Genomic DNA, 6,756 nt, shown 5'->3' with positions numbered 1-6,756 from the left:
CGCCTTGCAGGATCCGGAGCTGGAGCTTTCGAAGCAAAGCTCTACAGCGCTCGCGGATCTTGCCATCTTTCGCCTTGCGGGACCCGGAGCTGGAGCTTGCGAAGCAAAGCTCTACAGCGCTCGCGGATCTTGCCATCTTTCGCCTTGCGGGATCCGAAGCTGGAGCTTGCAAAGCAAAGCTCTACAGCGCTCGCGGATCTTGCCATCTTTCGCCTTGCGGGACCCGAAGCTGGAGCTTGCAAAGCAAAGCTCTACAGCGCTCGCGGATCTTGCCATCTTTCGCCTTGCGGGACCCGGAGCTGGAGCTTGCGAAGCAAAGCTCTACAGCGCTCGCGGATCTTGCCATCTTTCGCCTTGCGGGATCCGAAGCTGGAGCTTGCGAAGCAAAGCTCTACAGGGCTCGCGGATCTTTCTGCAAAGGACTTGTCAGGGAGTTGGGGGTGTTTTGGCGTAGCTCTATGAACGTGCCTCAACCCCCAGTCCCGTCCATCTCTGGGCTACACAGGAGATAATTCTCATGATACATAATGGCAGGCATTTCCATGGCAATTTTCACATAAGCACATAATGCACATATGACACGTAATGCAAGCATGTTCATGGCAACAAATAAACCTAAGCTTAACAATTAAAACATTTCAAACAATTTAAAAACTTCAAACACAATGCTAGCACATAAGTGGTGTTCTGTGTACGTTTTGTTCAAGGGGCGTATGGCTATGCCTTAGCCATGTATACCCCCCAAGTGAGCGTGGGGTCCGGACGTCTCCGGACCGCGTGGTCACTTGTTAAAACGCAGCCTTGAACACAGGGATAAAAAGTGCAGTAAAAGCGGAGTGAATCTCTCTGTGTTTCATTAAATTAGCCTGCTAGGCGTGAGTTTTACAACAGGGAGGATTATTTCCACATTTTTCACTTTTGCTATTTTCACCAAGGACTTCCGACTGGATGGTCCGGGGCCTACTGGTAGTAACGGCGGAGGTGCTCCGCGTTCCAGGCGCGCGGGACTTTAGATCCGTCGAGTCTCTTTAAGTGATACATCCCATGTCCCACTTTTTCTTGGACTTCGTAGGGGCCTTCCCAGTTGGGTCCGAGGACTCCTACTCCCGGATCCTGCGTAGCAGGAAATACTCTCCGTAGGACAAGATCCCCAACTTCGAATGTACGGCTCTGGACTCTCATGTTAAAGTGTCGGGCTATCTTGCCTTGGTACATTTTTAGTTGGACCTGCGACTGCTCCCGGAGCTCTTCGATCATGTCCAAGGATTCCTGGAGGAGGGCGTGGTTCCGGGTAGGATCGTAGGTGTCTTGCCTGTGAGAGGGGATCATAGCTTCTACTGGGATGACGGCCTCGCAACCGAAGGTCATGGAATAAGGCGTGTGCCCCGTCGAAGTTCTCTCTGTTGTGCGATAGGCCCAAAGTACTCGCGGAAGTTCTTCCGGCCAGTGAGCCTTGCAGGCTTGGAGTTTTTTCTTCAACGTGGTCTTTAATATTTTGTTTACAGCTTCCACTTGCCCATTAGCCTGGGGTCTGGCGACTGCGGAAAAGCTTTTGATAATTCCATGCGAAGCACAGAAGTTCGTGAAGTGTTCACTGTCAAACTGCTTTCCGTTGTCGGACACAATTTTCCGTGGAAGCCCAAAACGACACACTATATTCCTGATGACAAAATCCAGTGCTTTTTTAGATGTGACCGTGTTCATAGGTTCAGCTTCAGCCCATTTGGTGAAGTAGTCTACCTCGACTATGGCGTACTTCACTCCACCCTTTCCAGTTGGGAGGGAACCTACTAGTTCAATGCCCCAAACGGTGAACGGCCAGGGGCTGGTCATTAGGGTAATTTCTGTAGGCGGCGCTCGCGGAACCTTGGCGTACCTCTGGCACTGCTCACATGTTCTGACATAATCCACACAATCCTTCTTCATGGTGGGCCAGAAGTATCCTTGTCGAAGGATCTTTTTGGAGAGGCTCAGCCTGGAGGTATGATCGCCACAGAAGCCTCCGTGAATCTCATGGATGATGGTGCTGACTTCGGTTCCGGCAACACACCTAAGGAAGGGTATGGACAACCCCCTACGGTAAAGCTTTCCATCCATAACCACGTATCGGGGAGCTTGATATTGGAGCTTCCTTGCGTCAGCTTTATCAGTGGGGAGCTCTCCGGTGGTGAGAAATCTGAGGATGGGTCCTATCCAGGAGTGGGAATGGTCGATGATGGCGTTTATCCTTCGCGTCTCAGTACTGGGGGCTTCTAAGTGCCCGATGGGGACTAAGCCATACTGTTCAATCTCCGGGTCCGTTGCAAGCTTGGCCAGCGTGTCCGCGAGTGAGTTCTGGTCCCGGGGGACCTGGCGGATTTGGTAGCCTTTGAAATGCTGCAGTAGGTCGCGGGAGAGAGACACGTAGGCAGCCATCCTTTCGCCTTTCGTCTGCTATTCCCCGGATATTTGGTTTACCACAAGTAGGGAGTCGTTGTATACTTCGATTTTTTGGGCTCCGACTTCTCTGGCCAGTCGTAACCCAGCTAACATGGCTTCGTGTTCTGCCTCGTTGTTGGATGCTGGGAACGCGAAACGGATGGCGCTCTGGAGCTGATGCCCTTGGGGAGATATTAGGATGACCCCCGCTCCAGCTCCTTTTTCATTTGAGGCTCCGTCTACATAGACCTTCCAGGTGGGAAGTTCCGGGACAGGATCTTCTGGGAGGTCATTCATTCCCGAGCATTCCACAATAAAGTCCGCGAGAGCTTGACCTTTTATGGAAACACGCGGTTGGTAGTGGACGTCGAACTGGCTCAGTTCCATGGCCCACTTAAAGCAATCTGCCAGAAGACTCGGGCTTCTGCAGGACTTGTCGGAGAGGGTGGTTGGTGAGTACTTTGATGGTGTGCGCCTGGAAATATGGCCTCAGCTTCCGTTAAGCGATCAGCAAGCAGAGGGAGAGTTTCTCGATCATCGAATATCTGGACTCGGCGTCCAATAACCTCTTGCTTACGTAATACACAGGGAGCTGGATACGGCCATCTTCCCGGACGAGAGCGGCACTTACTGCGTGCTCAGTCACAGCTAAGTATAAGAACAACGCCTCTCCTTCGACAGGTTTGGACAGAATGGGAGCTCGGGTTAAATGTTCTTTGAGGTGTTGGAAGGCTGCTTCGCATTCGGGGGTCCACTCGAACTTCTTGTTCCCTCGCAACACATTGAAGAAGGGGATACACTTGTCAGTGGCCTTGGATACGAAGCGGCTGAGAGCAGCTATCCTTCCGGTAACGCTCTGGACATCCTTATGCTTCCGGGGGGAAGGCATATCTATGAACGCCTTTATTTTCTCAGGGTTGGCTTCCACTCCGCGGGAGCTGACAATAAAACCGAGGAACTTCCCAGACGAGACCCCGAAAGTACATTTCTTTGGATTTAGTTTCATCCCGTACTTTCGGATCACGGCGAAAGCTTCCTCAAGGTCGTTACTGTGGTCCCCGGAGGTCTTGGACTTTACCAACATGTCGTCCACGTACACCTCCATGTTCCTCCCCAGTTGGTCCTTGAACATTCTGTTTACCAGACGCTGGTACGTCGCCCCAGCATTCTTCAAACCGAAAGGCATGACCACGTAACAGTAGACACCCTTATCCGTGAGGAAGCTGGTGTGTTCCTGGTCCGCGACATGCATCTTGATCTGGTTGTATCCGGAGTACGCATCCATGAAGGATAAGAGTTCGTACCCGGAAGTAGCGTCTACCATCTGATCGATTCGCGGGAGAGGGAAACAATCTTTCGGGCAGGCCTTGTTTAGGTCCGTGAAGTCAATGCACATTCTCCAGGACCCATCGGGTTTCGGGACCAGGACTGGGTTGGCCAACCACACGGGATAGTGCGACTCCTGGAGAAAGCCTATGGACATCAATTTGTCCACTTCAGCTTTGACGGCTTCGGCTCTCACTAGGTCCAGCGGCCTCCTCTTTTGGCGAATTGGAATTGCAGATGGGTCTATGTTGAGTGCGTGGCACGCAACATTGGGATTAATCCCCGTCATATCAGCGTGGCACCATGCCAGGATATCCTGATTATCCTTCACAGTGGCCACGATCTTATCTCGAACGGCCGACGGCAGGTTTTTCCCCACCTCAATGACCTTGGTGGGTTCTCCCGGGTTGAGGATCACCTCTTCGACTTCCTCCATCGGCTCTATTGCTTTCTCGATTCCCACTCTTGGGTCGAGTTCGTCAAAGTATGCCTCCTGAGCACCCCCAGTTTCTGGCAATACTTCCGCCAAAGGAATGGCAGCAAACGTCTCTCGGACCGTGTAGACGGCTCGGACGGAGACGTTATAACAGCTCCGTGCACTTCTTTGGTCTCCTCGAAGGGTGCCAATACGCCCATCGTCGCATGGAAACTTCAAGCATAAGTGGCGTATCGAGGTTATGGCCCCACAATCGATCAGGACCGGTCGGCCTAAGATGGCATTATACGCCGTGGGGCAGTCGACCACCACGAATGTGCTATGCTTGAAGGCACAAGCGTCGCTTTCTCCTCTGAGGGTGACTGGAAGTTGAATTTTGCCTAATGGCATGAGTGCGTCCCCATTGAAACCTTGAAGCTGGATGGGGCATGGGGCCAGGTCCGTCTCGGTCAATCCGATCGCGTGGAAGGCCGCTTTGAAGAGGATGTTCACGGAGCTTCCGTTATTGATCAAGATCCGTGAGACCTTCTTATTGGCAATCTGGGCTTCCACCACGAGGGGATCGTTGTGGGGGAAGTGCACATGTCGAGCATCGTCCTCCGTGAAGGTGATGGGAAGATCCATCATTCGGGGACGTTGAGCAGGTGATTGGACCAAAGCGCACATCTCCTCGGCGTGCTCTAACTCCCTCAAGTACCTCTTCTGGGAGTTGCGGGTGCTTCCGGCAAGGTGTGGTCCTCCGGAAATGGTGGCGACGTGTCCGTCAACGGGTGGCAGTGCAAGGCCGGGCGGATATGGGTTACCTGGTCCTGGAGCCAACAAGGCAATGGGCGCCGGAGCGGGTGGAGCAGGAAGTGCGGGGAACTGAGACCCGGGAGTTTGGGGGTGACCGGCTCCAGGAGCGCTAGCGGCCCCCCTCTGTCCCGGGGAATATGCAGCTCCGTGAACTATCCCCTGTCCGGGATAGATAATGGGTATCCTCACCCACTGACCGAGGTGTCCCGCTCTTGCCAGGGACTCGATCTCATCCTTCAGCTGAAGGCACTCGTTTGTGGTGTGCCCCACATCTCCGTGGAACTCACACCTTTTATTGGAGTCTCGCGGACGCCTTCCTCCGTGAGACACTTTCGGGGGCTTCCTGTAGTTGACCATATTACAGGTCGCCCGATAGACATTCTCTCGCGAGTCTATCAAACTGGTATATTCCGTGAACTTGGGCTCATAGTCCTTCCGGGGTTTCTTTGAATGGTCTCCCCGGTTGGAGTTTCTTCCGCTTCGTTTGCTCCGCGATTGGCTCAAATTTCGTTCTGGGGCTTCCGCTTGTGGCTGCGGCATGCCAGGAGCGATACTACATCCGGTTTGTACTGCTCCGTACCCAGATAAATGGGTTTGACTCGGGGTCTGAGCAGACGCGGAAGGCCCATACACACTTGGAGTGAATCGGGCTCCTGGAAGCGTGAGGGCTGGTGCGGGAGCTTGCGAAGCAAAGCTCGGCGCTGTCACGGAAGGCGTTGGAGCCGGGGGAACTCCGAAGGCCTGCTGGTAGGCATCCTCAAGGTTGATGATTCCCTGAGCTTTTGACATGAATTCGGACAGCGTTTCTGCCCGTCTCCTTTGCATTTCCCCCCATAGCAGGGAGCCGACAGTAAGGCCCGATTGAAGGGCGATCAGCTTCATGTCATCGCTGACCTTGGTTTTTGCAGCAGCTTCCATCATTCTCTGAATGAAAGCTTTGAGGTTCTCAGTGGGTTGCTGCTTGATGTTGGTTAAGGAGCCAACCTCCATGTCGTGGTCGCGGGCAGCAATAAACTGCCTCCTAAACGCGGACTGTAGCTCCTTCCAACTGTGGATTGATCCGGGAGCTAATCTTTTCCACCAGTCCTCCGCGGACTTGGTAAGGGTGAGTGAGAAGCACATGCATTTGGCGTCCTCAGTGACACGCGCCACTTGCATCATTTTATTGTATTTAGCTAGGTGGGTACGCGGGTCTGTCCTCCCATCATATAATTCTATGTGAGGCATTTTGAAGTTATCCGGGAGGGACGTTTCCGCGATCCTCCTAATACATGGTTCCGGGTCTTCCTCCTCAGAGTCTGACAGGGCCCCACTTTGCTTCCGGACCAGCTTGGTCAAGGCAGCAATCTGTTCCTCGAGCCTCTTCGTATCACTTTCCGGGAGGTCACGTCCCCGGAGCTTGTCATTAATATGATTTCGGAGGTCATCTCCGCGAGGCCGGACCTTTTCTCCTTTGGCCTTTTCATACTTGGCCTCCAACCTTCTTCTTAGGTCCACCGTGGACCAGCTATCTTCGGAGTGCGAGTTCGCAGCCCGACCGTCCTGATTGACGGAATCACTGGGGCGGTTGTTCCTTCCCCTAGGCCTGGGTGCCTTAGCACCGGGCCCTTTAGGCACAGAGTGCCCCCTTGGGGCTGAAGGACGTCTGGGCTTAGGAGCGCCAGAGACCTTCTGCGCGCGGGGGGGGGGGGGGCAGTCGGCCTGGTGATTCACGCCTTTAGGAGGTGCAGGGGCGTCAGCGTGCACAGGCTCTCCAACTTTTTCTTTACCCTTGTTAGGGG

Source organism: Humulus lupulus, chromosome 7 (assembly GCF_963169125.1).
Source record: "Humulus lupulus chromosome 7, drHumLupu1.1, whole genome shotgun sequence".
In the NCBI taxonomy this organism is placed as follows: Eukaryota; Viridiplantae; Streptophyta; class Magnoliopsida; order Rosales; family Cannabaceae; genus Humulus; species Humulus lupulus.
Note: the sequence above shows the minus strand (reverse complement) of the source record.